Genomic DNA, 23,549 nt, shown 5'->3' with positions numbered 1-23,549 from the left:
CACCGGCTGGCGCAATTAATGTACACGGCCACCAAAAAGCTCGGCGAGGAGGAGGTGTACAAGCGCCTAAACGAGCGCTACCTCCCCGACACCCCGAGCGAGGCACACGCAAATTACGACGGTCCGCCCAACCCCGCCCTCGACAAAGACATAGAGGAGTGGGAAGTGCACAAGGCGGCCCAAGATCTGAACTGCAAGTCGGCCGCAGGTCCGGACCGAGTGAGCAACAAGGCCCTGCGCAACCTGAGTGACGAGGCAATAACGGCCCTCACCAAGTACTATAACACATGCTGGCAGTCGGGCAAGCTCCCAAAGCAATGGAAGACTGCCAGGACGATATTAATACCCAAACCGAACAAGCCACCGGGCATCGAGAACCTAAGGCCTATATCCCTCACCTCGTGTGTGTGGAAAGGTCCTGGAACACGTGCTCAATAACAGGTGGCAAAGGTTTCTAGACGACAACGGGCTGTATCCCGATTCGATGCTGGGCTTTCGAGAGAGGCTCGGCACACAGGACGCCATGTTGCTCCTACAACACGAGGTCGTGGATGTCGCCAACAGCTCCACAGCGGACAATCGCGCCATCCTCGGTCTGGACCTGCAAAGCGCCTTCGAAAAGGTGAAGCACTCCGCGATCCTAGCCCAGGTCTCGCGACTCGGACTGGGAGAGCGATCGTACAATTACATCAGAGACTTTCTGACGCAGCGCACCGCCCGGGTTCAGATTGGAGAGACGCAACTGGAAGAGAGAGAGCTCGGCAGCATGGGTACCCCGCAGGGCTCGGTCATTTCACCTTTACTATTCAACCTGGTGATGATCGGGGTCGCCGGAAGGCTAGACGAGCTTCCTCACGTGAAATACACCATATACGCGGACGACATTACCCTGTGGGTACCCGGGGGCAGTGACGGCCGTATTGAAACAACGCTACAGGAGGCGGTGGACTGCATCGAGGCCAGCCTACGAGGCACGGGACTCAGATGCTCCCCGCAGAAATCCGAGTTGCTAATCTTGCCCCCGCCGGGTAGGTATCGCAAGAGGGCCGCAGAAGAGGCCGAAAAGAACATTGTGCTGAGAACGGGAGACGGACCGTCATCCCGAAAGTACAGAGCATAAGGGTGCTAGGCATGCACGTCGAAGCGAACCGGAGCAACTCAATTACGATCGACCGGATGACCACGAAAATGGGAGTAGTCACGCGCCTCATCAAGAAGATCTCCACGCGCAAGCAGGGGATGCGAGAGGCGAGCCTGCTCCGATTGTTACAGGCTTTCGTGATGAGTCACGTCGCCTACGTCGGCGCGTTTCATCGCTGGAAAAAGCAAGAAAAGGATAGGATAAATGCGGCGATCCGCAAGTCCTACAGGTCGGCCCTCGGCCTCCTTAATGGCACGAATAACGAAGCGCTCCTAGCACTGGGGGTGCACAATACTCTAGAAGAGGTGAGCGAAGCGCAAAGGGTGGCACAGCTCGAGCGCCTGAGCTCCACAAAGACTGGCAGAAAAATTCTGCAAAGACTGGGAATCAACCCTCCCTTGGGATCGCTACGGGAGGACAAGATCGTCCCACTAAGAGACGAAATCGCCCGAAGTATCAAAGTACCGCCGCTCCCGCGCAACATCCACCCGGACAGAAACGCGGAACGGCGAACGGCGCGAGCACAAGCGCTCGCCAAGGCGTATAACGCAGACGAGGGAGCCGTGTACGTGGACGCGGCTAAGTAGCGCGGACGCTCCGACGCGTACGTGGCGGTGGTGCTGAAAGCCACCACTGGAGAATTGCTGAATGCCGGCAGCGTGAGGGCCAGAACGGCTCGACAGGCGGAAGAGGCGGCCATAGCCTTGGCCATGAGCTGCCCGACAACGACCACGATTCTGAGCGACTCCAGGTCGGCGATCGCAAGCTTCGCCAGGAATGCAGTGTGCAGGACCACGGCACGCATCCTCTCGAACGCCGAAGGGAAGGGTCGAACAAGGACTACAAGAATCCGATGGTTCCCCGCACACGCGGGAGTGGACCTACCGGACGGACACAGCAACCGCAACGAAGAGGCGGACGCCGCAGCGCGAGAACTATCAACGTGCCGCACTGCGCCACCCCACCCGCCGTCCCCCGCACCAGCGGACCGGCAACAGCAGCACAACGCAGACGCAGAGATGGAGACCTTTACCGTCTACGGTGAAGTGCTCCAATGGTACAGAGACGGGAGACGCGCCTTCCCGCCACCCCACCCGGGACTGACGAGAAGAGAAGCGGTGCTCCTACGGCAGATGCAGACTAAGACTGTGCTCACGCCAGCGCTTGCGCGACACGTGTGCCCGGACGTTTACGAAGACAGTGTGTGCAGTGTGTGTGCGCTTACAACCGCGGACCTCGCCCACCTGCTGTGGGGTTGTGGTGGACACGTAGCAAGCGGGGGCTGCAAGGACCTCCCCCCGGACATTTAAGGAACTCATGAGCTCGCCAGAATGCGAGCGGCAACTGCAGGCAGTCCAGCGGCTCGAGGCTGCTCTGGCGCAGCAGAGGCGAAAGGGGGACCCGCACCTTCTTCTTTCTGCCGCCCCTCTGGGTGGCGGAGGGAAGAGAGACGGGGACCCTTCTAGTAGCCCAGGCTGTGGTCCAGGCCCCAGTGCTTCGAGGTCTGCCTAACCATATAGACAGGGGGACGGCGAAGCCCTGCGTGGCCTGACCCGTCTCCTCCCGCCGGACAAATGTTCAATAAAGTCATTTCTCTCTCTCTCCAGAATAAAAGACGGGTGTCGGCCAAAAACGAGGAAAAATGGCGAATAACCAGTGGTCTTTTGAACAGCGCTGTTGTATGCGAATGTAACATATGGGAGAATCGTGTCCCAATTTGAATGGTCGGGTCGAATGTACGTCGAAATCATATCAGACAAGGTACGGTGGAAACGCTCAGTTAGCCCATTTGTCTGCGGGTGGTACGCGGACGTTGTTTTGTGCCCATTATGAGAGGCTCGGAGAACTGGACAAAAAAGTCGTGCCGCGATCGCTCAAGAGTACTCGAGGAGAGCCATGACGCAAGAGGATCGAGCGTAAAAAGAAATCGGCGACCTCAGTAGCACAGCCAGAACGAAGTGGAGCTGTCTCCGCATACCTTGTGAGGTGGTCTACGGCTGTTACGACCCAGCGATATCCGGCAGTCGCTGCAGGTAGTGGACCGTACAGGTCAATTACCACGGTGTCGAACGGTACCGACGGGCAAGGAAGGGGTTGTAGGAGTCCTGAAGGCGCGGAAGTCGAGCATTTGCGCTGCTGGCATGAACCGCACGACGCAATGTAGCGGGAAACACAGGTGGCAAGGCCAGGCCAAAAAAAGCGGCTCCGGATGCGATCATACGTCTTATGAAAGCCTAGATGTCCAGCTGTGGCATCATCATGTAGGGCTTGCAGTATCGTAGGGCGGAGGGAGCGCGGTGCAACGGGAACCCATCTGTAGCCCGAGGGGTGGTGGTTGGAATGGTGAAGGACTCCATCTAAAAGCCGAAATTGTTGAAGTTGACGACGGCAGCGGCTGTTCACAGGACGTTTGGTTCCAGTAAGGTAGTCAATTATTCCACGGCAGTAGGGATCTGATTGTTGAAGTGCTGCCAAGTCAGACACGTTGTCAGGCGCTATGTGGCTGACAGGGGCGATGGTAAGTGTCGTGCCACGCGACGTGGTCGCATCTGGAGCTTCGGATGACTGCAGCGGACATCGTGAGAGAGCATCTGCATCAAGGTGCTTCTTTCCGGATTTGTAAACGACTGTAAAGTCATATTCTTGCAGTCGAATAATCCAGCGTCCGAGGCGTCCAGTTAGGTTTTTCTGCGACTGCAACCAGCAGAGAGCATGGTGGTCTGTCACCACTGTAAATGAACGGCCGTATAGATATGGGCGGAATTTCTGAACCGCCCAAACAACAGCGAGGCACTCCTGCTCGGTAATTGTGTAATTCTTCTCAGTGGGACTGAGAGAGCGGCTGGCGTAAGAAAAACCATTTCCATATGTTGGTCATCAGCCTGCAAAAGCACAGCACCAATGCCATGTCCACTGGCGTCAGTATGCAGAACAACCGGTCGGGACTCGTCAAAATGACAGAGTACTGGACCGGAAGTAAGTGCTTGTTTCAACTCTTGGAAGGCCTGTTCACATCCATCAGACCACTCAAAGTGTGTTCCGGAGTTCATCAGCTTGTTGAGGGGAGAAGCAACAGCAGAAAAATTACGGACGAAGCGACAGAAGTACGAGGCCAGACCTAAGAAGCTGCGCAGATTCTTCTGTTGTAACGGGCGTGGAAAGTTGATTACAGCAGCAATTTTTTCAGGATCAGGCCTAATACCATCCTTGCTTACTACGTGCCCCAAAACTTTAATGCTTCGACTAGCGAAGCGGCACTTCTTAGTGTTGAGCTGAAGCACCGCATTGGAAAGACAGGTGAGAACTTCATCCAGTCGCTTTAGGTGCTCGGCGAAACCTGAAGAAAAGATAACGATGTCGTCGAGATAGCAAAAGCACGTTTTCCACTTGAGACCGCGGAGGACAGTGTCGATCATTCGCTCAAATGTTGCAGGGGCATTGCAAAGCCCAAATGGCAGGACGCTAAATTCATAGAGTCCGTCGGGGGTGGCGAACGCGGTCTTCTCTTTATCGTCCTCATGCATGGGGATCTGCCAGTACCCCGAGCGCAGATCAAGGCTAGAGAAATATTCGGCGCCTTGTAAGCAATCTAGGGTGTCATCAATCCGTGGCATCGGGTAAACGTCCTTCCGGGTAATTTTGTTCAATGCGCGATAATCGACGCAAAATCGCACCGATCCGTCTTTTTTCTGCACTAGCACTACCGGGGAAGACCACGGACTAGTTGAAGGCCGAATGTTCCGCTGAAGCATTTCGGTGACATTGTCACTGATAACTTTCCTTTCTGCTGAAGACACACGGTAAGGACGGCGGTGAATAATGCGAGACCCGTCGGTTTCGATACGATGCGGTGCCACCGATGTCTTACCCAGTACGGTAGAATTAGAGTCGAATATAGATTTATGTTTGTTCAGAAGCTGCAGTAACGACTCAGTTTCAGCCGGCGAAAGGTCAGAGCTCATTGTGGCGGTTAGAGCGGGATCAGGAGAGTCGGAATTGAGATTAGTAGTACATGAGACCGCACAGAGAGGGAAAATACAGGCGGGAGTAGAGGCAGCAACAGTAGCAATTGTGGTGCGCCGAGGTAGGACCATTGGCTCATGATTGGTGTTAACTACGATAAGAGCAGCAGTTCCCTTTGAAAAGCGCACGAGACTCGGAGCGATCACCAGCCCTTTGGGAAGGAAGCGAGGAGAGGGAGTGATGAGAACGTCACCATCGCAAAAGTGATTGGAACTAACCGAGATGATTTCCTCACTGCCAGGATCAAGGACGTAATGCGCGCTGGCTACTATGCGCTGCTGCGGCGCGTCATCAATAGTTGAATCATCCGTTTCCGTCAGTTCCATGTCTTGGCGGTCACAGGATATAATAGCGGATGCCGACGAGAGGAAGCCCCACCCTAAAATGAGCTGATGGGCGCAATGCTGCAGTACCGCGCACTGTATGTGGTGCCGAATTCCATCGATGAAAACACGCACTGTACAATATCCAGTAGGTTCGATGACACCTTGATTCGCGTTACATAAAGAGGGCCCAGTGTACGGAGTTTTCACTTTTCGCAGTTGCAAACATAACTTCTCATCAACCACTGAAATACTGGCTCCTGTGTCCACTAGCGCATCAACAATAACACCTCCTACATCGGCTCTTACAGTGTTCGAGGGTTTGTCTGGAGGAATTGTCGATTTTCCCACTAGTGCAGTTTTCCCTCCAAAAACTGCAGGAGCTAGTTTTCCTGGTGGGTGTTAGTAGCGTGGGTGGCCGGACGGAGGGGGGACAAAGAACGACGGTAGGGTGAAGGCGAGCGCCGGCGTGCAGAAGGATGACTGGAAGGCTCGAGTGGCCGTGGAGGCGGCTAAGGGCGGCGCGGAGGCGAAACGTGTTCGGTACGCCGATAACCGTAAGGAAACCGGGAATAGTCACGTTCGAACGGGGCGTAGCCTCTTCGCTCGTCTTGCTGACGCCGACGGCAGAAACGATAAATGTGGCCCCTGATCCCACAATAGTAGCACACGGGGCCATCTCCAGGAAACCGTTGACGGCCCGGTCGCACGGTGGTGTAATAATGCGGGGAAGCAGGGGCTGCGGCAATCGCTGTCACATGGGCTTGCGGCGACAGTGGCTGAACCTGCACGGGGGGTTTGGCCGCAATCGCAAAGTAGGACGGCGCGTAGACGGTGGCCAAGGGAGGGGTCGTGGGCGAGTAGGCCTGAGAGCAGACGGTGGCAAGAGGAGAACGTGCAGGTGAATATCCCGTCATGGATGTTAACTCCTCCCTGACAATATCTCCAAGCTCCGGCGCGTTAGTGTGACAATGGTCACGCGACGTGCAGGGCGAGTCCTGTTGCTGCAGTTCTTCGCGGATAATCGCGCGAATGAGGCTGCGCAGATCCGAGTCCCCGTATTGATGAGAGGCGCAAGCCTCCTGGCGAAAGCGAATAGACTGCAGTTGGTCCAGCCGTTGACAAGTCTTGCGGACATCACTGATGCTTGCAGGATTTTCCACAGCCAGAGCGTTAAAGGCAAACGGAGCGATGCCCTTCAATACATGACGCACCTTGACAGCCTCCGGCATGGTTTCATCCACACGGCGACAAAGAGCGACGACGTCCTCAATGTAGGAGGCGAATGTCTCATCAGGGCGCTGAATGCGAGCGGCAAGCGTTTGTCTGGCTACATCGGCGCGAATGGACGGCGTGCCGAAATTTTTTCGTAGCTCCTGAGTAAAGTTGGTCCAGTCGGTGATCGTGTGTTCGTTGTTACGGAACCACGTCTTGGCCGCCTCGTGTAGGGAGAAGGAGACAATTCGAAGCTTGAATGCGTCATCCCACCGACTGAAGCTGCTGACCCGATTATAGCTATCTAGCCAGTCTTCGACATCCTCACCTCGGCGGCCAAAAAAACTTGGCGGATCGCGTTGGTGGCTGGTGATTGTAAACGCAGCAGGCACAGCAGCTGACGATCCGGGGGGGGCTCTTCCCGCTCTCGTGCTGCATCATCAGAGGCAAGCGCCTACCGGAACGGAGCTCCAGGTGTGCGACTGGGAAAGACAGAGGACGGGACCGAAGTGCACCTCCACCACTTGAGGGAGACGTCAAGGGCAGCCGTCACCCAGAAGACACGTCGCAGAGGCAGTGGAACAGCGCGTTTATTCTGAGCGGCAACCCAGAACTCCAGCCCCAGGAATGATGATGAGGATGGGTATGAAGAATAGATGAGGTATGGCATGATGATGATAATTGTCCTGGGAAGCAGACGAAGTATACGATGAATTGGCCACGACAGTACAAGGGCCCTTATCCATGTCTCCTTGAAGTGGGCAATAGCGCAACGGACAGATTGGTTCTCACAATATGTCATTAATATACCTTTTATAGTACATTGGCTTGAAATTTTGGGTGTCAAGAAAGTTTGATTCGAGGTGAGCCATAAAGATATTAGCGTAGTTAGGTCCGATTCGAGTTCCAATTGACGTTCCGCTATATATATATATATATATATATATATATATATATATATATATATATGTTGTGAGCATCAGGGATGTGCATTGCGACTGTTCCGCGTGAACCTGGCATCATGATCACCCATTCTGGTCACGAAGGGGTATGCTCCTCAATCACTCACAGCTAGCAGCCCATCGTGATTATCATCTGCGGATAATCATCTTCATCGTGGGTTCGGCCTCCTCGGAACGGTCGGAGTCAGCAGCTAATAAACGCGGCTACAAGGAACAACCCGTCTCTCTCAAGTGGTGCACGGTGCTTTTCGGCCCGCTGTCTACCTCTCGCAGTCGCACCACTGGAGCTCTGTTCAGGTCGGAGGTTGCTTCTGCCCACCACCCTCATGCAGCACGAGAGCAGCCAGTCGGGCAGCACCGCTGCGGCCCCGGTCCAGCCAGTTTTTGCCCTCACCGGCCGTGAGCGCGAACCTCCGTTTTTGCCTGGTCTCCCCGGTGAAGATGTTGAAGACTGGCTCGATCAGTTCAGCCGGGTAAGCGCATTCAACCGATGGGACGACAAATTCAAACTTCAGATCGTCTCATTTCCTCTGATCGAAGCGGCGAAGACCTGGTTCCGCAATAATGAGAAAGACATGTCTGATTGGGCCTACTTTGTCTCAGATCTGTGTCCCATTTTTGGGACGTCCTCGAACCGGTCGGATGAAGCCAAAAGGAACTGGCGGTCCGTGTGCAGCTCCCGAACGAGGCGCACGCGTCGTACATCGAAGATGTCATCGCACTGTGCAGTCGGGCTGACAGTAACATGTCCGAAACAGACCAAGTGCAGCACATCATGAAAGGGATCGCCCCTTTCGCCTTTAATGCTTTGGTGGTTCAAAACCCTACCACCATTGCGGATGTACGCACGATCTGCCAGCGTTTGGACCACCTGCAGTCTATTCGCCTCCAACATGATTGTACCCGTTCTTGCTCCCTTCCGGATTCAGAGCTCCGTACTCTAATCCGAAAAATCATACGAGAGGAGCTACAGCAGCGTGACACTACCTGCTCCCAGAACACTCACGTACAAGCCCGTGGGCTGCGTGACTTACTAAAAGAGGAGATAGCGTGCATGACCGACGTTCCACAGCCTTGTTGTCCTGCTCCTACGCACGTCCATTCGTACTCCGAAGCTGTTACGAGACCATCCCAGCCCATGGAGCGACTTCCCCCTCCTACTACTCATGATCACTTGACGGCTATTTCTGCGCCTTCGCCGTCGCTCCCTCTATTCCCAGCGTGGCGACCACCACGTCCAGCAAGCGAGCGGCCAGTGTGTTATTACTGTGGCATCACAGGGCACATTTCGCGGTTTTGTCGGCGACGCCAGCTGGACGAACGCCGGGGCTACGCACCGCATGAGCGCGACGCCTACTTTGGATACGCCCCTCGTCAGCGCCTGTACTCGCCACCTCCGCGCCAACCTTCGCCCGTTCATGACGCCAGAAGCTTCCCTCGCGATTCCCGCCCGACACGACGTCGTTCCCCTTCACCCTTCCGTCGTGCTCTGTCGCCTCTCCGTCCTGTCTCCAACTCAAATGTGCCCAACCAACACCAGGAAAACTACACGATGCAGTTTTTGGAGGGAAAACTGCATTTTGTGGACCGACTACAACTCCTCCCGAACTTCCGTGTAACCTGTTATCGGTTCTCGTTGAAGGAATTGAAGTGGAAGCGTTAGTGGATACTGGAGCTAGTATTTCTGTGATTCATGCTGATCTGTGTTACCGTCTGCGAAAGGTCAAGACTCCGTATGGCGGTCCCAATTTACATGGCGCAAATAATCAGGACATCAGGCCCTCCGCTTATTGTACCGTGCGCGTATTAATTGGAGAACTCCGCCATTCTATTCAATGTGCTGCTCTTCCACCATGTGCTCACCAGCTTATCCTCGGACGGGACTTTCTTTCCTCTGCCTCTGCCGTTATTTCCTGCCGTGAACCCGCCATCCGTATTGACGACACTGAAAATTCCAGTTGCCTAGAGTCGCCCCAGCACACACTCAAGCTGAAATGTGATCATGTTTTGGAAGCTGGTTGTGAGGGAATTCTGTCGGTCTCCTGGGACGAAATTAACGCTGGTGATGTTTTGGTGGTGCCCTCTACCCGGTTCATACACCAGGGAATCGCCATCCCAACCTGCCTTGTTCGGTTTGCGCGCGGGTGCGGTGCTTGCTGCACTGAGGCGATATTACTGGCCGATATTACTGAGGCGATATTACTGGCCGAATGAGGCGATATTACTGGCCGAAGGAACCACTATAGCTTCAGTTGCCGACCATGCCCCTGCGTCAGTAGTTTCCGGTGACGTGCCCCCTTCCAGTCAGAACGTATTTGGCCCGCTTGATAATAATTCGGCTCTTGCGTTCACTATCAGTCAATTCCTGACGCCTAATCAGAGAAAGTCATTACTGGACGTCCTAACGAAGCACCAAACGTCTTTGGACGCACAGTCATGTAGCCTCCCACAAATATCGGCAGCCGAGCACAGAATTAAAACGGATGGGTCAGCTGTGATCCGCCGCAGGCCATATCGCGTCTCCTCGTCTGAATGGAAAATCATCGAAGATAACGTCGCTGACATGCTCAAGCGCAATATTATTCGGCCGTTGACTAGCTCCTGGTCTTCCCCAGTGGTACTCGTCAAGAAGAAAGACGGTTCTGTACGGTTCTGCGTCGACTACAAGGCACTCAGTAAGATCACGCAGAAAGACGTCTACCCTATGCCCCGCATAGACGATGCCTTAGATTGTCTACAGGGGGCCGAGTACTTGTCTAGTCTGGACCTTCGGTCGGGCTACTGGCAAACCCCGATGCATGAAGCTGACAAAGAAAAAACCGCATTTACCACCCCCGATGGTCTTTACGAATTTAATGTAATGCCATTTGGACTTTGCAATGCCCGGGCTACATTCTAACGGATGATGGACACTGTGCTTCGTGGCCTAAAATGAAAAACTTGCTTATGCTATCTGGACGATGTTGTTATCTTTTCGTCCACATTTTTACAGCACCTTGAGCGCATTGACGAGGTACTTACTTGCCTGTCCAACGCGGGACTTCAACTTAACACAAAAAAATGCTATTTTGCGAGCAAGAGTACTAAGGTTTCTCGGACACGTCGCCTCCAGAGATGGAATACGCCCGGATCCGGACAAAACAGCTGCCGTTATTAATTTCCATCGACCCCTTCAACAAAAAGATCTGCGAAGCTTCCTTGGCCTGGCATCATATTTTCGGCGTTTTATACGCAACTTCGCCACCCTTGCGTCTCCCCTGCATCAGCTCTTGCGCACCAACGTGCCCTTTATATGAACGGATGATTGCCAAGCCGCATTTGAAGCTCTGAAAGATTCACTTACCTCTGGACCCGTCCTGTGTCATTTTGACGACTCAGCTCCTACTATATTACACACTGATGCCAGTGGGTGTGGCATTGGTTCCCTTCTTCTCCAGCGCGATGCTTAGCTTCGAGAAACAGTCATAGCGTATGCCAGTCGTTCACTGATGCCCGCTGAGAATAATTACACCATCACGGAACAGGAATGCCTCGCTGTCGTCTGGTCTATACAAAAGTTTCGCCCGTACCTCTATGGTCGTCATTTCACCATCGCTACGGATCAACATGCCCTCTGTTGGCAATCCACGATGAAAAACTTATCTGGGCGCCTCGGCCGATGGATACTGCGTTTGCAGCAGTTTGACTTCACGGTTACATTCAAGTCCGGCAAAAAGCATTCGGATGCGGATGCCCTTTCGCGATGCCCTTTATCCTCCCCGTCGCAAGCTGCGTCTTCCGGACCGCGGCCGCCACGTTTACCCATGGAAACCCTCAACCATGCTGCAGTAGAGACGGCCACCGAGCTGCCTTCGCTTCAGCGGGCCGATACATACTGCCGAACGTTAATGGACCGCCTGAGTGGCTTGGCGCGAACACCCAATAGCCGGCTGCGACGCCAACTGAACAACTTCCGGGTTATTGATGGCGTGCTCTACCGCGCCAATCATCATCCTTCTGGTCATAAATGGGTGCCTGTCGTTCCTCGTCAGCTCCGCCTTCGCATACTCGAGGCTTTTCACGATGACGCAACAGCTGGGCACCTTGGCTTCCAGAATACTTATGACCGTGTTCGGAGTCGATTTTTCTGGCCCGGCCTCTCCACGATCGTCGCCAAGTACGTCGCCTCTTGCGCGTTGTGTCAACAGCGCAAGCGACAAACGACACCTCCTGCCGGTTTTCTGCAGCCGGTTCCTTGCCCTTCTGTTCCATTCGACACAGTAGGCATAGACCTGTACGGGCCGTAACCTTTAACATCGACTGGATGCCGCTGGATCGTGGCTGCTGTCGATCACTTGACCAGGTATGCAGAGGCCGCTCCTTTACAGTCCGGGTGTGCTCACGAAGTCGCCGACTTTCTCCTGTGCAACATTATCCTGCGACATGGAGCGCCTCGAGTTTTGCTCAGTGACCGCGGCAAGACGTTTCTTTCACAAATTGTTGCAGAAGTTCTTCGCGCTGCCAATACCATCCACAAAACTTGTTCTAGCTACCATACCCAGACGAATGGACTTACTGAATGGTTCCACCGCACGCTCTCTGATATGATCTCCATGTACGTCAGCCCCGACCATCGAAATTGGGACATCATTCTTCCCTTCGTTACATTTGCTTATAATACCGCTGTCCAGCGCACCACCGGTTACTCGCCCTTCTATCTCGTTTTCGGCCGCCTCCCCTCTTTTGCGCTCGACACCGTTTTTTTCTCTGCCCCAGTCTCTGCTACTTCGCCACTTCATGAACAGTTCATCGATCGGATCGCCCATTATTGACGTATGGCGAAACAAAACACAGATGCGAGCCAGCAAGACCGAAAGGGCAGATATGACGACACACATCGCTCCGTTAAGTTGTCGAAAGGTGAAGAGGTCCTGCTTTGGACACCTGTTAGAAAACCAGGACTTTGCGAGACGTTCCTGCACCGGTACATTGGTCCGTACGTCGTCATCGACCAGACTTCTCCAGTCAATTATTCGTGTCACCAGTTAACCCTTCTTCAGACCGTCGCTGTCGTGGGACAGAGATAGTGCATGTCTCCCGCTTGAAACCGTTCAACCGTCGCCAAACGTAACCTTCTGCGGGCAGGCGCCCGCTTTCAGCCGCGGGGGAAAAGTGTGAGCGTCAGGGATGTGCATTGAGACTGTTCCCCGTGAACCTGGTATCATCATCATCCATTCTGCTCACGAAGGGGTATGCTCCTCAATCACTCACAGCTAGCAGCCCATCGTGATTATCATCTGCGGATAATCATCTTCATCGTGGGTTCGGCCTCCTCGGAACGGTCGGAGTCAGCAGCTAATAAACGCGGCCTCAAGGAACAACCCGTCTCTCTCAATATGTAGTATGTGGGTGTTTAAGGCGCAAGGGCAGCCAAGGCCAAAGAGCGCCAAGATAATATTTAGTTGTCCTTCGCTGTCATTTTAGTGTCTAAAATGTGTATGTTATGAGTATGATCCTAATACTAAACGAGCTTAATATATGGGTGTAAGGGGCCCTTATATTCAAAATATGAAGATGATCATAATGGTGGATGAAGGTGACCATGATGGGTGCATAACCCTCGGTAGCTGTCTTAATGCTGAGAGATCCGAAAGTTACTTGTGGTACGAGATGAAATTTAAGAAATCGGCTTCGGCGAGATATGATAATACACGTTTGTTCGTGACCACTGGTTCGTCTCCTAAAAATAAAGAGGGATGAAGTGGAATTCTGTACTTGTATAAATCAGGGAACGTGTCGCTGTCTCACATCGTTTAAGAATTTGCATTCGATTAATATATGTAGTACTGAAAGCCGCTCGGCACATCTGTTGCAGACTGGGGGTAATGAACCAGTTAGGAGATACGAATGTGTGCCATGTGTATGGCCTATTCGAAGCCTGCACATGGATGTTTCATTGAACCTATTTTGTTTGTCTGTCATGTATTTGCCTATCTGGGGTTTTATTGTGTGTAGTTTATTGTGGGTTTGTTCATCCCAGTGTTGTTGCCAGCGTTCGCGGAGACGTCTTCGTATTACTGGTTTCATCTCCTCGTATGGTACCTGTGAGATTTTGACATCACTGCTCAAAGCGGCCAGCGCAGCATTTTTGTCTGCGATCTGATTTCCTCGTACACCACAATGCCCTGGAACCCAGCATACTATTATCTTCAGCCCTAGAGCATGTGCTGTCACCATTTCCTGACTAACTCTGTTCATGATCACATTGCGACTATGCTTTCGTGTGTGTAGTGACCTGACGACTCTCAGAGAATCTGTAAAAATAATTGATTGCTGTGTTTTTGTTCGTGTAATGTGCTGTAGTGTTAGAAGAATTCCATGTGCTTCTGCCGTGAAAATTCCAGAATTTACATTCATTCTTTTTCCCTGCAAATGTTAGGGCCATGTGCAGCACACGAAACAGCAGTAGCACTTTTCGAGCCATCTGCATAGAAAGCATTGTACTGCTAGCACTTGTGTTGTATGTGTAGAATATCTTGTACAATGAGCTCTCTTGGTGCATTCTTCTTAACGATTTATTTAAAGGAAAAGTCGCAGGCAAATGATGACACATCCCAGGGTGCAGTAAGGACTGTTACACTGGTTTCATAGAGTTCATTGAAGGATATCCCTAGTTCTTCAGCTTGTCTTCTCACTCGCAAAGCGAAAGGCGGAGAAAGTGAAGGACGGTTTGAAAACAGGCTCGCTGTGGATGTGTCTTTGATAATAGTGTTACGTGGATTCCTTATATTTGAAGATATCTTAAGAGCACACGTTTGGGCCGTAAACATGCACTAGTACTCCAAACACCACCGGTCACACTCTACGTACAAGCTCTCAGCGGGGCTTGTACGGAAAGCGCCAGACGCAAGACGGAGCCGGAGGTGTAGAACTGGGTCTAGCATTTCTAAAGCAGTTTTGCTGGATGAGCCATATACCACGCTTCCATAGTCCATGCGGGACGTAACCAAGCTGGTAAAAAGATCCAAGAGGCACTCCTTGTCTGCACCATAGGACTGATGAGACAGGACTTTCAGTATGTTTAATGTTTTTAAGCATTTTAAATTTGCTTTCTTTATATGTGATATATACGTCAGTCTTTCATCAAGGACAAGGCCCAGAAACTTGTGTTCTTTTGTGACAGCTAAAGGTAGTCCATTTAAAGTAAGGTCAGGTTCAAGACAGAGCCCACGACGTTTTGAGAACAGGATACAGGCACTTTTCTGTGGGTTTAATTTAAAGCCATTCTCTTCACTCCATTTAGAGAGTTTATTTATACCTAGTTGAATCTGCCTTTCACACATTGAGAGGTTACAAGACTTGTAACTAATCTGTACATCGTCAACATACATGGAGCATTTATTGAAGGTGGCAACGACTTTCTGAGCGTGTTCATTTTGATAATAAATAAAGTATAGCTCAATACTCCACCCTGAGGAACCCCATTTTCTTGTACAGACACTCTGGAGAGTGCCGTCCCAACCCTTACACGAAATGTCCGTTCTGACAAGTATCCTTCTATTGTGTTAAGCATATTTCCTGATATACCAATAGATTTGAGGTCACGAAGAATACCGTAGCGCCAAGTAGTATCATATGCCTTCTCAAGGTCAAAAAATACAGAAAGACAATATTGTTTATGTATGAACGCATCTTTGACATATGACTCGAACGCTACCAGCTGGTCTGTTGTGCATCTACCTGAACGAAATCCTGCCTGGCAGTTATCTAGGATGCCATTATATTCAAGGTAATATGTCAGTCTTCTATTTATCATTTTCTCAAATACCTTACTTAGACAACTGGTGAGGGCAATTGGCCGGTAGCTTGTTGGGAGCGAGGCATCTTTCCCTTCCTTCAGTATAGTCACTACAATTGCCTCTCTCCAAGAGGTAGGGAAGCGTCCTGCAAGCCATATTTTGTTGTAAACGTAAAGGAGTGTTTCGAGACTATCTGGATGAAGGTTCTGGATCATAGCGTACGCGATACTGTCTGGCCCAGGTGAAGAAGCCTTACAAGTGCCGAGAGCAAACATGAGCTCCTGCATAGTGAGTGCAGAGTTGTACCGCTCTTCTGATGGTCTGTTATCCCGAATCGGCTTGCGTTCCACAGATTTCTTGTATTGGATGAATGTATTTGTGTAATGGGCAGAGCTCGATATGTATTCAAAATGTTGTGCAAGTGCATTTGCTTGGTCTAAAAGCGTGTCACCAGTAGCACACACCAAAGGTACATTGTGCGTTTTCTGTCCTTTGAACTTTCGAATTCTATTCCATACTTTCCGCGCATCTTTATACGAATTTATTGAAGTTAAAAAAGACCGCCAGCTATCTCTTTTGGCCTGCCGGCGAGTGCGCCTACCCAGTGCCTTTGATCGCTTGAAGGCTACTAAGTTTTCAGCCGTTGGATATCTGCGTAAGGCACCCCACGCCTTATTTTGTGCCTTTCGCGCAAGTCTGCATTCTTCATTCCCCCAAGGCCTCCGGAAATTACGAGTACCGCTCGAGCTCTTTGGGATGGCGCTTTCGGCAGACTCAAGAATATGCGATGTGAGGAAGCTACAAGATTCATCAATGCCTAAATGGCTGATGGTAATGTAGGGGGGTTTTGATTTTTCCCTAAACTTTCCCCAGTCGGCATCACATTTTCTGAATTTTTTATGTGGAATTGAATTGTGGGGGCCAGATTCTCGACATCTTAGAGTGACTGGGAAGTGGTCACGTCCGTATGGGTTAGTGTCCACTCCCCATTCAACAAGCGGAAAAAGAATAGAAAAGCCTATAGCCAGATCGATGTGCGAGTATGTGTGGTGTGTTGTACTGTAATATGTGGGCTGTTTTTATTGAATAGGCAGGCTCCGAATGATAAAAGAAACTTTTCCAGCAAGCGACCTCGGGCATCCGTGCGTTCCGACCCCCAGAGTTCACAGTGAGCATTAAGGTCGCCTACTAGTAGAAAAGGTTCCGCAAGCTCGACAATAAGGGATTCGAATTCTGAACTTGACAGGTGGTAGCCAGGAGGAATGTATAAGCAGCAGACTGTAACTAACCTGTTAAAAATTATTGCCCGGACAGCCACTGCTTCGAGGGGAGCAAGTAGCGGAAGAGATTGACAGGGAACAGATTTTTGCACAACAATTGCTACACCACCAGACGAGTGAGTGCAGCTGTCTCTGTCTTTCCTGAATACCGCGTATTGAGTGAGGAAGTTGGTTTGTGTCGGTTTTACATGTGTTTCTTGTACGCACATGATATTTGGCTGGTGTGTGTGCAGAATTTCATAGACGTCATCGAGGTTTCTCATTAGGCCCCTACAGTTCCATTGGACAGATTTGTGAACTGCCATAAAAGACCACAAAGAAAATTGATGCTGCTAGTAGAGTAGTTCCATTATTCAAGCAGTCTTTTATGTGCCTATTATGTGTTCTGTGTAGGAGCTGTAACCCTGGGCAGTGGCTTTTTTTGGCGCTCAACAGAGTGCCGCCTCTCCTTGGACGTCTGTGATGCCGGTGAGGATGGCGTCACATTCATTTCATCATTCGATTCCCTTGGAGTTGGCATTGGGTCACGTTCCTTCGCACGAGCGCCCCGAGGGACGCTAGGTGGCCGAGGCCCATGAGCAGGCCGCGGCGGGGCCGATGACGCAGGGTCAGTCGTTGCTCCCGTGTCAGTGTTCGCAGTACCCCCAGAGCCACAGAGGGGCATTGCAACAGGCACAGGAGAGGCGACACCACTTCCGAGCGTGTTTGTCGCCACTGTGACTGCGGAGTCCGCAGGCACTGTGGCGGCGTGGGCTGCCGAGGGCAGCACGGTGGGGGCGGTGGCGGGACCAAGTCAGCAGTGCTGTACTGGGTTCCCACGGAAACCTGACACCGCCCCACCCCCCCGGCGAGCAGCGTCGGCGTAGCTTCCTCAAGGAAGCATTGCACGTCTTTTCCGAGCCTCTGGGTATGAGATGTTTTCAGTTACTTTGAGATTTATTATTTCCTTCTCGTCTTTCAACTTCTGACATGACCGAGAGTAAGCGGCGTGAGGCCCAACACAGTTACAACATTTGAACTGCGCAGTGCGGCAATCGTCCGTCTTGTGATCAAGCTCTGAGCATTTTCCGCATCTTTCTTGACCTCGACAGTTGTTAATACCGTGCCCGTACCGTTGACACTTAAAGCAGCGTCGCGGATACGGGATGTATGGTCTCGTCTGGCAGTGGAGGAAACCTGCTTTTACAGACTCTGGTAGGGTGCTACGGTCAAACGTGAGGATTATAAGTTTGGTTCTTATCTCTTTTCCATCGCGCCTCATTGTGATACGTCTGACTGCTGTAACACCTTGCTCACGCAGGCCTTCGAGGATATCAGCATCACTTTCATTGAGAAGTTCAACTGACGAGATAACTTCTTGGCAGCTATTGAGAGTACGGTGGGGTGTCACAGTGATCGGTAGATCTCCAATGCTTGTTTGCTTTAATAAGTTAGAAGACTGTTCTTTACTCTTGACTTCAATCAGCATGTCAACAGAGGTTAGCTTTTTTGCCTGGTAGTTTTTTCCGACAACACTTTCGATAAATTTTGCAATCACGAACGTGGACTTGGGGGTGATTGGGGTTTCTTTGTCCACTGATTGCATGACCAAAAATCGTGGGTAGTTTGCTGGGTTTGCGAACACAAGGTTTTAAACTGGCTTGAAGATGGCTTCGGTGCGGGTCCTCTTCGGGGCCCGATCACGTTTAGAAAAGGGTTTAGAAAACACCATGCGAAACAGTATAGAGCAGGGAACAGGGGTGCTTTCTTCTCTAGCCTTACCCTAATAACTAGAGAGGCCCCGGAGCACCCCACCCGCTAAACGGACAGGGAGCCCATCGGCCGTAGCTTGACCAAGGCTCCGACGGCCACCGTTAGAGGCTTCTATCCCTCCGCCTTTCGACTCATTGCCACGGTTGGTCACAGCGTCAGTGTGGGGGCTCGGGGTCCGCGGTGTCGCCAGTACCGTGTCACCAAGATTGCTCAAGGTGCCCCGTGCGGGGATTTCTATATATATATATATATATATATATATATATATATATATAGACAGAAAATAAGGGTTGGCCGTCAAGAATCGCACCAGACCGGTATTCTGGAGGTCGTGGGTTCGGATCCCACCAGGCGGGCAATTTTTCACCACTTTCTTTTTGACTCAAAAAATTCTTCATCTCTTTCTATCACCCACCACAACCTCCCCTTTGCTTTCCCAGGTTTTTTTGACTGCCAACCCTTCTTTTCTGTCTTATTTCACGGAGCCCCTCATTTCCCATTTTCTGATTCGCTATATATATATCTATATATATATATATATATATATATATATATATATATATATATATATAGGAAATGAGGGGCTCGTTGAAAATAACACAGAAATGAGGGTTGGCAGTCGAGAAAACCTCGGAAAGCAAAGGGGAGGATGTGGTAGATCATTGAAACAGATTAAGAATTTGGAAAGAAAGAAAGAAAGTGAAGAAAAAATGCCCGCCAGGTGGGATCCGAACCCACGACCTCCAGAATCGCACCAGACCGGTATTCTGGAGGTCGTGGGTTCGGATCCCACCTGGCGGGCATTTTTTCTTCACTTTCTTTCTTTCTTTCCAAATTCTTAATCTGTTTCAATGATCTACCACAACCTCCCCTTTGCTTTCCGAGGTTTTCTCGACTGCCAACCCTCATTTCTGTGTTATATATATATATATATATACAGAAAGAAACGCCGGAAGTCTACAACACCAAAGAAGGCATAGGGGAGTGGTTAGACTATTTTTTTTACCGTTAGTGATGTTACATTATTTTTTTATTACTATTAATTACGTGAGAAAGAAAGAAAGAAAAACACGCGCCCAGAGTGGGGACCGAACCCACGCCTTTCGATATATATACATATATATATATATATATATATATATATATATATATATAAAGATAGGTCAGCAGTCTAAAACGCCAAAGGAGGCATAGGGGTGTGGTTAGTGTCTCTTCTTTTTCACTACGGCTAATTAAGTAAAAAAATTTTTTAATTATACAAAAGAAAGAAAGAAAGAAAAACACGCGCCCAGAGTGGGGACCGAACCCACGCCTTTCTATTACATGTCCAATGCCTTACCAATTCGGCTATCTGGGCGACTGTGTTCTCCTTCACTTTCTGGGCTATTTATATTTACTAGAAGTGCATCTGACGCTTGAGGGTGGTAGCCAGCGCCACTCTGACTACACGGGGAGAAGGGGACCTTCTTTTTAACCCCCGGGGCGTGACTCGAACGTCTACAGCCTGTCATTAGCGGGTTACTGGCGGGAAGCCCTCTTATGCTACCTAGGCATCAAGGCGGCCAGAACCGAGACCCTCGCTAGGCTTTCGCAGAATAATATAGTAAGGAAATGAGGGGCTCGTTGAGGAAATACAGAAAGATAGGTCAGCAGTCTACAACGCCAAAGGAGGCATAGGGGTGTGGTTAGTCTCTTTTCTTTTTCACTACGGTTAATTAAGTAAACATTTTTTTAATTATACAGAAGAAAGAAGGAAAGAAAAACACGCGCCCAGAGTGGGGACCGAACCCACGCCTTTCGATTTTAGCCCCGGGGGTTAAAAAGAAGGTCCCCTTCTCCCCGTGTAGTCAGAGTGGCGCTGGCTACCACCCTCAAGCGTCAGATACACTTCTAGTAAATATAAATAGCCCAGAAAGTGAAGGAGAACACAGTCGCCCAGATAGCCGAATTTGTAAGGCATTCGACATATAATCGAAAGGCGTGGGTTCGGTCCCCACTCTGGGGGCGTGTTTCTCTTATACCCTTATACCCTCGTTCTCTTATACCCTTACGCTACGTCGCATGTAGTCTCTAGATTCTCCAGATTTATAAAGTTAACGATTCAGGTCGACCCACTGTTTCTAGCATTAGTACTGTCACTGAGAACCTCTCGCGCTATGTCAACTGTCTTATTGGCGAAATTACCTCCAGCTTTCCATCGTTCATTCAGGATAGAAATTATTTTCTCTCGGACATCATGAAAATTGACATTCTTAACTGTTTACTTGTTACCCTTGATGTTATGTCACTATACGCTAACATTCCGCATGCGGACGGAACCCCGCGGTATTATGTGCGTATGAGCAATTGGTGGGTGACAAACCAATCTATTCTCTCACCCTTGCAACTTTCCTCCACGTTATCCTTGAGCGTAACAATTTTCAGTTTCAGGGTGTCAATTACGTGCAACTGAGCGGAACATCAATGGGAACTAAAATCGGTCCCAACTACGTGAAAGTCTCTATGGGATGTCTGGCGTCAGACTTCCTCGCAACTCCAAAATTGAAGCTACGGTACTACAAAAGTTATATAGACGATATATTCATGATATGGCTGCATGGTGAAATTGAGCTTTTTACTTTTATTGAGGCTTGTAACCGTGCGCATCCTAAAATCCCTCTCTCATTCCTACTCTATACACAGCATAACTTTCCTGAATGATACGGTCATAGTTTCTCAGGACAGGCTTCAGAAAAATCTATATAGGAAACCTACGGACAAACGCCACTATTTCCAGTTCCACAGCAGCCATGTCAGACACTCCAGGACCGCAAAACCTCATAGCCAATCTCACCATTTCAGGCGAATGTGGAAAAGCCAAGCGGATTTAAATTCCAATAGAATACAACTGCAAATAGCGCTCTTGAACTAAAAATACCCAGAGAAGGTGATCGACGACGCGATTTCCCGAGCTAACCAGTTGAACCGCAAGGCAATACTTCGTAAGAAGGCTTAGAAATCCAATCCCCAAACAAACATCGTTTTGACCCATTCGGCCTCTTCCCCGAAAGTGACATTCATACTAAAAAAACATCACAATATCCTTTTTCAAAGTTTACCCATGAAAATAATATTTCCCGACCTATAACGCGTTGTCTATAGACGGAGCAAAAATTTGGGCTGCTTTCGGACCAAAAACCGCATCAGCCGACCACAGTCTACTGGTTGCATGCCCTGTAACAAGCCACGGTGTAAGGTATGTCCTCCAATGACAACCACACAGCGAGCCGCCAGAACGGCTTAAAGCCATTATGTTAGTGTAAAATGGAACTTCAGCTCTGACTACGGCAACGTCGCATACCTGCTGCAATGCACCTTCTGCGACAAACAAAACATTGGCCAGACTGAAATCCCCTTCAGTTTGGTGTTTAACAACCAGCGCTCACATGCAGAAACCTGTCCATCTTTGCCTCTATCAAGGCATGTTAACACTCCTGGTCATTCTTTTGAGCAGATGAAGGCCACAATTCTTGAATATATTTTTAAAATGCACCACGATCGCGGAGGTTCGTGAGTCCTACCTTATCTATTAGTTTAATGCAGCGTCACTTGGCATCAATGAAAGTTATGGGAAACTGACCTCTTTCCTCCGATTAAAATTTTGGCTTTTGCTTTCTCCTTCCCCTGTCTCCTTTTCATTCATATGACTAGGTTCTGCATTTCTCCGGGTAGTCTTATGACTGTTCATCTTTTTCCCCCGAAAATATTCTTCCATTAGTTGGCGACCACCAGTAAACGATTATAGTTGGGTGCTAGTACCGCGTTCTTTACAACAGTGCCTTCACTAAACCAAGTCGGACCAGCAAGTCTGGACATTATCTTATGGGTAGAGGTCTGTGGCACCATTCTTAGTTTTGACACTCTCACATTTTATTCAATTGATGCACGCGAGCGTGTGCGATTGCTTTCCTCTCCCCTTCGGTTTTTGTATTTGTGTTTTCTAATATTCATTGCTGACCGCCTCGGCCTTCCATGAACCGGTACCATGTGCCGACCAGATGTGTACCTCCAGGTGTGCGTCATTTGCGTCCACCTGCCTTCTGTCAGGTTTGTTTTCACAACTTTCTTTACGTGCTTTCTGCGGCTCTTCGTATAGGACTGTACACTCATTTCCTGTCGAAACAGCCTGTCTGATGGCTTTTGTGCGCGCTACCCTTGCCTCCCACCCCCAGAAGCGAAGTATAATACTCTTTCATGTATCAATCAAGTCACTCTGACTCTTAGAATGGATGTGTATCGCCAGATGTGCGCCATAATCGTGCATGGGCATATCTCTTTTGATGACTCTCTTGCCCCTACTTTCGACAGGACAATGAAAAAAGTATAGCTTGCTAATTTATAATTCTTTCCCTTCTTTCTCATGTTCGTACCAGGTGACTGCGATTTATTTGACATCTTTTTATGCCCATGCGAAATGTTTGCATGGGCCTATCTTGTTTTGACGCCTGCCTTTTACACCTGTTGCAACAAGGGGAAAGAGGAATTACTTTAGTAAAAAGATTTTTTAGTTTTTTTTGTTCTGATTTCTCATGTTGGTACTGCGTAACAATGCTTTCTTGTTATCTTTTTTTACTCTCTCATTGTATTCGCTCCCCACCAACCCTACCACATTGTACAAAGTCTCACTTCCTTTTCCTTTCCCTCGCCCTGGCTACATTCTCCATACGTATAAACCTGAAACCAACTTATTCTGTACTCTGACGAAAGGAAGTCCTCTTCCTAAACGTCAGTAAACTTTTACTTCTCGAATGTTTTCCTCGTGCGCCTCTGTCTCTTTTTTTCTTGCTCGTGCTCTGTGTGAGTTTTTCTTTCCATACCATGTATATATAGATGTATATACATAGAGATGCATATATACATATATATATATATATATATATATATATATATATATATATATTCAAAAACTTGGGTGCGACCACTTGGAAAACACTAACAAAGACTTTATTTCGACAGTTTCGACCAGTGGCCTGGTCTGCTTCAGGGAAAATTACAAGTGACTGAATATGCTCTACGATACACACTTCACGAGAGAG

The 23,549-nt window shown here is 49.8% G+C and overlaps 1 protein-coding gene and 1 non-coding gene across 7 annotated transcripts in view; one reads left to right on the top strand and one right to left on the bottom strand.

Annotated features, from left to right (window-relative positions):
* LOC144147095 (uncharacterized) overlaps window positions 1-23,549 on the bottom strand; it is a 364,907-nt gene that overhangs the window by 110,539 nt on the left and 230,819 nt on the right. The window lies entirely within an intron of this gene.
* On the top strand, window positions 20,408-20,481 carry Trnai-uau (transfer RNA isoleucine (anticodon UAU)). Its single transcript has one exon. It is a non-coding gene; the product is annotated as a tRNA-Ile (tRNA).

The sequence above is a fragment of the Haemaphysalis longicornis genome, unplaced genomic scaffold (genome assembly GCF_048455015.1).
Source record: "Haemaphysalis longicornis isolate Haplotype H1 unplaced genomic scaffold, Haemaphysalis longicornis Haplotype H1 scaffold_7, whole genome shotgun sequence".
In the NCBI taxonomy this organism is placed as follows: domain Eukaryota; kingdom Metazoa; phylum Arthropoda; class Arachnida; order Ixodida; family Ixodidae; genus Haemaphysalis; species Haemaphysalis longicornis.
Note: the sequence above shows the minus strand (reverse complement) of the source record. Positions and strands in the feature narration are given on the sequence as shown.